We start from the raw sequence: 11443 nt of genomic DNA on the forward strand, positions 1-11443 counted from the left end.
TTGTCCAGTAGTCTGTAATCTCCTTCATGTTCTCACTAATGGACATTGTAGAGATCCAGTGTCTCTGGATATTGCAAAACAGCAATCTGGAGAATTCACTCTCTGATTTCTCCTTCAGGACAATTTAGAACAGCCACCTCCTCTTAGTTCAATGTAAAGTCTTCCTACTCTCAGACTGAAGGAATCAGTGCCTTTTTTAAAAAAAAAAATTTTTTTGCTACAGTTATGTCAAAGATTTAGTTTTCTTCTGACACCATATAATAGAGGTGTGAGACAGGAATGATTGTGAGAAACTAATCTTTCCTGACCTCACTCATGTGACATGTAGAATTGATTGAAATTTTTCATTCAAAACTTTTTTGGTCACAGAAAATGAACTATCTTTGAAAATGACAGTTTTTCCAGAGAGGGGTTTCAAGGGTTTTTGAAATTTTTTGACTTTTTAATGAGAAAACTGAAAATAAAACTTGTTTTTCAAACACACAAACAACCAAATAAACAAAACCAATATGACTTCAGAAAGGCAAACCTAATTTTTTTAGTTTTGAGATTTATAATTTATTGGTTCCCTAACTCTATTTCTCTCCTCCTTCCTTTGCTCTCCCTCCCACATGTTCAGAAGCAAACTGGGAGGAGCGGGGGAGGACACGGAGGAGGAAAAGATGTGGAAATGAAAAGACGAGGTAGGAAATGAAGAGAAAAAGAAGAAAAGAAAAGGGTGTGTGTGTGTGTGTGAAAAATGTTCAGAAATTAAAAACTTCTGAATTTGTTTCAGAAAACATTCCCTCTAGCTCTAATAACAGAGATTGCAGTTTCAAAAGGATTACACCCCACTCACATGTCAGGAGTCAGTGCCCACTGAATCCCATGGTGTATAGTTTTATCTTGGCACACATCCTTGTAGTATCTGTGCAGTTGCTGTGACTAGAGGGGCATTATTCTGCTCTGACTTCTATCATTATAAATCCACTTCACTGCTTTTACTATACCAATAAAACCGAGAGCACCATTTGGCCAACAACTTATTGCCTGTTATGCTGAATTTCTACTTTGTCCAAAAATTAGGTTGATTCTTATTAAAGCAAATTAGCTTAGAAACAAGACTTTCTAAAATGTTCCTGGAGAATCTGAAGCTAGGAAGTAAAGGACTCTGGTTCTCTTTGTCTCACTATTAAGGATCCAAAGAGAAGAGTTAAAAAAGTAAATGCATAAAAAAGCTTGAGAGAATGAATTGCTTTAAAAGAGACTAGGCTCCTTGCAATGTGCACTAGGTGTATATAATGCCATTCAGTACATTCAGCCTAAGAGGGTACAGAGGATGGAGAAGGCTGCTTCTTTTGAAGAAAAGTCTATCAAGCTAGAAATACAGGAGAAAAGCACAGCTTCTTTCAGCTGTCCCCTTTTGTGTGCTTTCCCATACGAAACTATGTTACCGCTGCTGCTCTGCACTTTGTTATTATGACAGGAAAAAATGAATTTCTAATGAGCTATCTATGCCAGCTGCAAGCACCTTGTGGATCTCCATGGTCCACAAGCGCTATCAGCCGCAAGCTTCTAAGTGCTAACCAGCCTTGGGAAGGAAGGCCAATTGTCAAAGCTTATTTCCTGAGATAAGCCCTTTTTTGTTCAGAACCAAACAGACTGAAATGCCCCACCTTTCCTCTTTGCTGCATGTAGTTCATGCAGAGGGGAAAACCCCAGAGTTACATGGGGCTTGGGAAAGCTTTGACGCTTTTGCAGCAGGTTCTGAGGCACCATTAAATATAAGAACTTTGTGAAAATAATTTTCACTTCTAAAAATAATAATTACTTGCACTAATAAAACCCCTGTTATCCCTGTGATTCCAAAAGGATTTTGCTGTGCAGGAATCATTCCCCCCGGACACTAAAATGCAGCTGCTTTGCCAGTTAAACAGGGCAGCTATCAAATAGAACATAGCAACACAACAGTTTTGGACAGGAAGCCAGTAAGAATGCTCTATCCAACTGCAACTACAGGGGCGCCTGAAGTAGGAAGTCAGAGTGACTACCCAAAACAAAGTGGCCAAGATACTAGTCTGCACAGTTTTCGTGCTGCTATGACAGGATTGGTTTAAAGTTGCTTAGATACAGCACTGAGATACAGCACCCTAATGTGGATTCAATTATACTCCTAATTTAAGGGGTATACACTAGACCTATATAAGCATATTTATAGTGGTATAACTGGGCCCACAACCGTGGGAGTAGTACCAGGTTATTTATATTGGTTCTAAAGCAATAAAGTTTGGCTGCTGCCAAAACTGTATATAGACCATGCCTGGAGCCAGCACTGCTTCTAAAGGGCATTCAACACTGTAGTAAATATCAGGCAAACCTGAAAACTGGTGTTTAACCCATGTTTAAAAAACATTATGCATCAGTGAAGCACTTACAGGACAGCACCTGATGTTATGACGTCTGAGCTGCAATATACCTTGTATCAGAAACATATACAACAGCGAGGCTTAATCATGTTGGGGTTCCCTTAAAAATCTCTGCTCTCATAAATCTCTTACAGGTTTACAGCTTTTCATTGCTCCAACACTGCAGTGCTTCTGAACTAGCACACACTCATCTCCTTCTTCTCACACTGATAGACAGGAATGAGTGAGTGACTGAGTTACTGCTGGTACTATCCCTGCAGGTGGTGATGACATTGATGGAGAGTGATGGATGACTGTGCCACAGCCCCACCCCACCCACTTAACCATGTGCATGACAGAAGGTCCTGCAGGCTGGGGCTAGTTATTTCTAACAATGCCCCTGGTAGGCATTTAGATGTGTAAAAACAATGCATTTGGATCCAGCAGTGATTGTGCTACAAATTTGAAGCCATATAATGAGTTGCTAATGTGAAAATAATTTTCTTTTCTGACTTTAGAATTGAAGGAATAAAGACAGATGGAAAGAAGCCATAGAACTGATAATGGCTTTGCCAAGGAGTTAAAGGCATCTCTTTAGGAAACGTAAAAAAGGAGAGACCTGTCCCTGTCAAAAGCTGACAGAAGCCCACTGACATTTTCTCTCTTCTTTTTCTATCTCGCTTCTCTCTCATACAACTGCCTGTCAGAGCATGGCTTCACATTTCCAGGTAATTAGGGTTGCAAAAGTGAGTGGCATGTTTCAAGTTGAAATGCCTGCTTGGAATGGAAGGAGAAAGAATTACTGACTTAAGGCTTGGAATGCCAATTGATTTCTAACCCAGACACATGAGGAAGTACCCGTGATTGATCATTTGATCTAGATGTCAAATGAAAGAAAGAAAGAGGGTGGTTTACTAAAGAAACAATGTTAATGCTAGCAAGAAATCTATTTTTTTTCAAATGCAGAATACAGTTAAGCAGGAACACTGGTATGTGTAAAGGGGAAGTGTTGTCTCCAACGGGCCTCTGCATTTAGCTTTTGTAAAACTAAACTTTTGCGAAAGCTATAACCAATAAAAATGCTTCCCTCTTCCCCCCCAATTCCAGGTTTTTAATAGATAAGCATTCCCTCTAGTCTAAATGAACAGGAAGCTGGCAGTGAAATGACTTCCTTGCTTTTGTTGCTGAATATGAGAGAAAGGATAAAGTTAACAAAACTATTTATAAATACCAGAGAGTACATTCATTCAGTCAGTTTTAGTGATCTTAAGTGTAGTTAACAACAGTGAAGGTGCCAATGATTCTTTGTCTGTATACTATATGGTGTTAGTACTCATCTTCCCTGTTGTCTACTAATAGTTCTTATCTGCCTCTTTTGACTATCCTGTCTTTAGGTGCTTATGATTATTTGTTTTTCCTGTTACATTCTAGCTCTGCTTTCCCCTTGATATATTTATACCCACTACCTTTTCTTGTCCCCTCCTCCATTTTTTTCCTTCTTCATCCCCCCCTTCCCTTCTCCCCTATTTATTTTAGATCTGGACATCCAACCCTCTGGTCATCTGAAGAAGTGGTCTGTGCCCACGAAAGCTCATGGTACCATTTCCATGTTTTGTTAGTTTTTAAAGTGCTACCAGGCTATTTGTTGTTTTTTAACAATGGTAAAGACAATCAATTTTTCCCCAAGTCTGATTGTCAGGAACCTTAGGGATTTTTGCCTTCCTCTGCAGCAAGTGGATTATCTGAGTATATCTCATCTCATCATTTCCCTGCCTTAGTGTTTGTGTGGGGAGGGAAGGGAAGGGCTAAAGAGTATTGTTTCACCTTGATCTCTCTTTTTATCTGCCAGTGACACATAATAGTCTAGTCTCCTGTTATATTTCAGTTGCTGGATTGAGTGTGAATATGGGAAAATGTACTTTACAGGAGGTCTGACTAGATGATCTAGTGATCCCTACTGGCCCTACACTCTGTGATTACACCTCTTTGACTAAGTACAAATGTTATAATTGATCACAAACTTACTTGTTCCCTTTTAAACTCACCATCTGTATTTACCTCGGACCTCCTGCAGCAAGGAATTCCACAGGTTCTATGCCTGCCTCTGCCTGAAGGAGGCAACATGCTTCCACCAGTCACCTTTCCTCACTCCACAAATTGATCCCCATACCAGATTTTAAGCCTAGAGAAATCATGCAAACTGTCATTTGTTCTTGTCTACACTCTTAGTGAAATCATGGCCAGGCACGGGTTCAGCTGCACGCATTACAGTAAAACTCCAATTGTCCGGCATCTAGTGGTCCAGCACTCCTGATAGTCCGGCACCAACTGGAACCCAGAAGTGCTTCGGCCAGCCGGACAATTGGAGCTGCTCTGCCCCCAGCTTCTTCAAGTCCACTGTAGCTGAAACTGACCAGCAGCTGACTTGAGGAAGCCGGGGGCAGAGCAGCTGGGGTGCTGCTGGGTTGGTCCCGCAGCGCCGCCCTCTCCCATGCTGCACAGTTCCCTGCCAACTCCCTCTCCCCCACCCCAGACTCTTCATAGCTCCCCTTCCGGTACTCCGGCATATCTGATAATCCGGCACCCCCTGGGTCCTAAAGGTGCTGGATTATCAGAAGTCTACTGTATTGACTCCCCTTATCACCAATAAGTAGGTCTTTTTGTGTAGACAGAGCTTAAGCTACGCTAACAAGCTTAATAAAAATGATCGTAGAGACAGCTAAAGGAGGGCTAGATAGTAGCTGGCCTTTACATGAGTGCTCAGTGTTGGGGGAGGGATAAGGAGCCTCCTTCAATCCCTAAGCAGGTTTTCAGCCTTGGCATAGGCCTGCTTTTAAGAGGCAACCATGGGGAACGTGATTCCGTCCTACTGCTTTCCACCCGCTGCATAAGCCAATGAAGCTGCATATTAGGACAGATTAATAACTTGCTGAACTGTCACACATTTGGCAAATTATTCTGCATTAACATTGCTGAGGTCACCATTTGGCACTCAGGGCCAGCCCACAACATTTTGGCACCTGAGGCGGGGAGCTCAAATGACACCCCCATGCCCCCTCGCTTGGGCCAAAACTTTGAAAGGTCTCAATTCTCTGGGTCCTAGTGGTGCCCCGCACAGTCTGGCACCTGAAGCGGCCACCTCAGTTTACCTCATGGTAAAGTCAGCCCTTATGGCACTAGTTAAAGATGGGTGTTGTTGTGGGTGAATACTGCTTTTTGGTATTTTCTGAAGGAGATGTGATATGTTTTCAACCAGCCATCGAACTAGGTTTTCTCTCTCTCTCTCTCTCTCTCGGATATAACCATACAAACAGCTTCACTCTAGTTTCACAAGAGCCAGGACAATGTTTTCTTTCTCATTCTCTCCTAAGCTGGTCAAAGGGACCATGACAGCAACAATCAGATACACTAACGTGGAGCAGATATTCTCCTCCCGCCACCCTGCTTTATTGAAATGTGACAGAACTGTCCTCCTGTTTTCTGGGAGCTTGCCTTTAGTAGCTAATCTCCAGAGAGGGAACGTCTACAAAGCGATAACATCTGGTGCCCATTATTTCACCAGCTCTGTTGTGATTAGTCCATATGATAAGTCTGGCCAATTGCTATTGGTATGGGATTGCTACGCTCCCCCCACCAGCCTACTTGAGCTGTCACTTCTGGTTTGTGGCCCCTGCTAATTTGCCACTGCAATTTCCAATATTTGCTAGAATCCCACAAGGAAATCTCCCTGCCTTTCGGGGGCAATAGACTGTATGGCTTCCAACAGAAGGCTAGCGCTGGTAATAAAAGGGAAGGTTTATCAATTAACTCAAACAATTCTATGGAAGCAGTAGCAGGACCCCTCCCATTTTAATTATGCATGACTCATGAAATGCTCTGGTAAAACTTTTGCGCAGGCAAGCATATCGGGAGAGGGTGGGAGGAGGGGTCACTGAGGCTTTAACAAGTTGGAAAAGGGGATCAAAAATCTTTTCTGTCCTACTAAAGAAATCCTCATTTCCCAAAGGCTCATTCAGTTGCATGCTAGTCCGTGTGATAGCTGGAGCACATCCAACTGGCAGAATGGCTAGTCATCTGAGATGCATAAAGGGGTGTTATGTCCTTAAAATGGGCAGTTGCTCATCATTCCTTCCCTACCCTGTGTATTCTTTTTCCTTAGTGTAATGTGAAAAAAATAAAGTTATAAAACTAATGCAAAAGTTGAATGGACGGTAATGTGATCATTGCAACTTTCAGCATATTGAGTACATTTGTATCTTGAAATTGCTTTAAAAACATTAACTAATTAATCCTTATTGTCAGTCCCCCATGTGTGATACAGTAGGTAAATACAGGTTGAATCTCTCAAGTCCAGCACCCTGAGGGCCTGACTTTTGCCAAAACAAAGAATTTGCCAAACCACAGGAGATCAATATTGTCTAGCAGTATTACCAACTCTTCCACTCCTTAGTAGGCTCTTAGAAGACATTTAAGGGTAAATTAGAGTTAAATAACAGCACTGAACACTGAAAACCAGGACTGGTAGCTGTAAACCAGTGGTCACCAATCATTAGATCGGTATCTACTGGTAGTTCTTGGAGCCTCTGACAGGTGATCCTGACTGGTTTGGCTGGGAGGCTATCAAGTGCCAGCACTTCAGCTGCCCTTCCCCCCACCCCTCTGCCCTGCCGCTCCTGCCCCGAGCCTCGGAGCTACCCCCTGGGAGCCTCCTGCTTGTTGTGCAGAGTGAGGGAGACAGAGGCAGGGGAACGTTGATGTCACTCTGTCCCCCTCCCCTATACCCCATCTTCACAGAGTGAGGTGTGTGAAGCCTCAGCAAAGAGGTGGAGCACAGCCTCAGAAAAGGGGCAGAGGTAGATCCTGGATCTTGTGCTTTAAAAATTTGGTGACCACTGCTATAAACAAACTTTATGGGACTGTGGGAAATTTGGCCACAGCCATGATACGTGGACATCTGGCTAACTAAAATCGTGCCAGACCACAGATGTTGCCAGACCAAAGAGTGCCAGACTAGAGAGGTTCAATCTGTACTAATATCTCCATATTTCTTACAGCTGGAGGAAGTTAGGCTGAGATAAATGACTCTTCAAAGATCACAAAGGGAATCAGTGTCAGAATTCGGATTTAAATACATGAATTTCTGGCTCTCAGGCCTGAGCCAGGATAGCTAATTAGTACTCTATCTAAAAGGTTTCAGCAGACTTTTTATAATACAGAAGTTCATTGAGAAGACATGAAAGAAAGAGCCTACCATGGTAAGTTGTCTGATATGAATGTTGACGTGATTCACAAATATATTAGGACCACAATTTTATAGATTATTTTCTATCTCATAGTTAATTTTTCTGTAAATGCTGTATTGGCAAATTTCCCCACAATTCTGCATAACACATACATATCAGCACTGTCTTACACCTGTTATCATAATGAGCTCGCTGACACTTAGCTCAAGCAGAGCTCCCCAAGTGAATTTGGCTGAGGAGTTAACTGCTGCCCTGTGCATTTCCTCCACAGCTTTATTACAGGTACAATATAGCTCACTTTTAAATGTTTAGGTTTTCTGGATCTTTTCCATTTTTATTTTAAATCGTAAACTTTTACCTTTCAGCAGTGGATGATATTTAAGTGACACTGGTGTAACACGAAACCACCACAGCACTGAGATGGCTGATTTAGTCTCTGCTGCAGTCCACATAGGAGTGAGCAGGTATGTATGTGCCCAAATTACAGGAAAAGGAGCTCATCTGGGGCTGCAGAGTGAAGTGGAGATGATTGGAAAATGGAAATTCTCTGAACTTCTCACTTTATCAAACAACATCAACACTGCACACTCATATCAATGGAGCTATGTTAATTTATACCACTGAGGAGCTGGTCCATTCTGTACACTGCCTTTCATTCAAGGACATCAAAGCATAGTTTACAAGACCTCTTTAAATGGGAGTAGTAGGTATTATTACCAACCCATATTACAGCTGGGGAAATTGAGACACAGAGGGTTTAAGTGAAATGCCCATAATCACTTTGAGAGTCAATGTCAGGATTAGAACCTCAGTCTTTTGACTCCCTAGGGTGTGCACTAGCCATTAGACTATTGCCAACTTGAGGAGCTGTAGGCAGACTATGTGGGAAGGGTGTCGCATGCATGTGTACATGCCTGAATGTTCACATACAAAACAGTTCTACCATCAACTCAGTAACTAATTAAAAGACAATTGTGAATGGGTTCCATGAACTGCAATCTTAAAACACTATTTCCAATGGCAGGTAACCTCTGCTTCTCAATAATTTACTCCATTGAAAATAAATGTCTTTACTTATCGTGTGTATTTAAACAAATATTTTTTTATTTTTATGGAGGGAGGGACAAATTGTCCCAGGCCCCTACTTTCAGCAGAATTCGAATAGTGCTACTTGATTAGTCCTAGATCTTAAGGATGTCAGCCCTTCTCCATTGATACTACTGGACCATTATGTGCATAGCCTGTCTGAGTGGCAGAGTGATTCACAAAATCATGTTCCAAAACCTTCCCTTCTAGCACGTCTGTCTTTTTAAAGCAGTGTGACTGAATGTAGACTGACACACAACAGAAAAACAAACCCCAAGTTCTAGTTGCTGCATTTAAGACACTGTAATTGTTTAGATAACAATATGTGCTAATGGTAGCCTTGTAGCATAGGACTCTTTCTTTGGAACAGAGTGGTTGTTACATGTTGTTCACTGTTTCCCCTCCACCACTCTTGGGTGTTTGGTTGTTGTTGTTGTTGTTGTTTGTTGTCCATTTCAGAAGCATTCACAACACTGAAGAATTCAGATTACATTTCAGGCATCCAGAAGTGCTGCTCCTAATCTCACCTATGTAGGTTTTTCACCTTCCTGTCTCAATACAACAGTAAAATCTAGATTGTGGTTGTTCAATCCTGTTATGAACTGAATCAGGTTGGCTATTAATTACACTATTTTTAAAGGGGCCATGCTTTATTTCTTATTGTCACGTAGTGATGTTCTTTGTAGGGAAGGACAAATGAAGCCAGCGAGAATGAGAAATGCCAAAATTTCAGCAGAGAAAATATCAGACCAGAGATTCCTCCTCCTTCCCTGCAGGAGGGTTAGGAGATCAGAGGGTCCATGGATGAAACTAAATGCGGAAAGAAGGCTATGGTTGAGCTTGAGAGGATGGCAGGCAAAGAGAGAAGACGACTGATCTGAGAAAGTTTAAAAATGCTTTAAGGATCCATATTTTCTAGGCCTATCCAAACCAAACTGTATTGCCACATTTTCTGAGCGCAAATCGTCATTAGCCCCATGTATGTTCCATCTAGTGTTGCTTAGTCGTTCATAGGAAGACATCGTGGACTAGAGGACTGGGCATGGAACAGGGAACCAAGAACGTCTACATTCTCAGTCTGGTTCTACCACTGATGACTCTTATGAGGTTTAGTAAATCACCTGGCTGTGTAGTTCTCATCATGTGTAAAACAGAAAAAGTAATTCTTATTTACCTACTTCACCACCAGGCTGGCAGGGTGGCTTGGTGTTCATACAGCTTGCTGAACTGTACAGCATTACTGTCCATATCATAAGCTCATTTAATTAACCCTGATTGTGTGTGCTGTGTCTGTCCTGCACTGGGAAGGACAATTCTCTTGGGCTCCAATGATATTTCTTTAGACTTCCTCAGTAACATTCCTTGGAAACATGCAGCGTTGTCCCTTTAAGGAGCCAGTAACCAAGTGCCTGTAAAAGGTCCATTTTACCATTTCACTGTCGTTTGGGCAGCCCTCACCTACTCAGAGCTCAGCTGCACCAGGCTAATTTCCATAAGCATCATGTGGTGTTACAGAAACCACATTTTGCCAAGCTGTCAACTGTACAGCCTTCTCTTTGCTAAACAGACTCCCATTAAAACTGTCTGCACAATTTGTCAGTTAAATGAGGTACAAGAGGGACGCTCTATTTGCCCCTAATTAGCTGTGCAGACTACCTTTGTCTGTTTGATTAAGTATTCACATTATCAATTTTGTTTAATCTGATTCATTTCACACACCTCCCTTGGGACTCAGCCCATACGGTTAACTAATCTCTGATATCATCTCTTATATCAGGCTGCAATGATCTCTCACGGAACACATTCTACCCACAAATACAGCCACCGCCAGAAGCTTCGGAGAGGAGGATGTTTCATGATGAACAAAAATGAAACAGCCTGATTGGAAGTGAGCATTGCCATGTTTATCCTAAGTTATAAGGAAGCACACAAAGCCCCAATGCTATGACCACTCATCCTTTTAATATTTCTCCCCAAGAAGTTGCACAAAAACAGAATGTGTGTCATTGCAGTTGTGTCATGGCATTGTCTTCTTTTGACGACTGCTCTAAATGGCTGCCTATCTCTTAATCCCTCACAGGACTGAACAGACCGCAGATTTCAGGTGAAAGCAATGGTAAATATCCAGTGTATGAGACTCTCTGGTGAGGGAAATGAAAAAGGAGTTATTCAACAAATTTGCCAGTGAAGTTGGAGAGGTTTGAGTGACTGTGGCTTCCAGAGAGCATCACATTTCTAAATGGGCTGGGCAAAAGGTATCCCCTGATAAGTCTAGAGGGAAGACACAGCCCAAACCTTCAGCCAGTTTACTTGAGGCCCTGGTGCTAAATCCTTGATAAAAGGCAGGAAGGATGGAACAACTGGAAACATCGAAAAATAGAGATTATTTTTATCTGTGTCAACTGCCTCAATGCAACACAAATGCTTATGTCACTGTAGATGAGGATATTTGTGTACACACATATATGTATTATAAAAGTCACACCAAATTTCCAAGAATTTCTAACTGTTAGGTTTTTGTGTTTTACTGAGAATTCATTAAACTTGTCTGCATTAACGAAAAAAATGTACATTTTTGTTCAAATATAGGAATGTTTTTTAAATGAAATGGGCCCATAGCTACCGAAACCTGATGAAAATAAAACCTGGAGATTTTCAAAATTCAGAGTTTCATTTGGACACAATTCTATTTTTGCATCTACTCAACACAAGAAAATAATTGAAATTTTG

The sequence above is a fragment of the Pelodiscus sinensis genome, chromosome 3 (genome assembly GCF_049634645.1).
Source record: "Pelodiscus sinensis isolate JC-2024 chromosome 3, ASM4963464v1, whole genome shotgun sequence".
Lineage (NCBI taxonomy): Eukaryota > Metazoa > Chordata > Testudines > Trionychidae > Pelodiscus > Pelodiscus sinensis.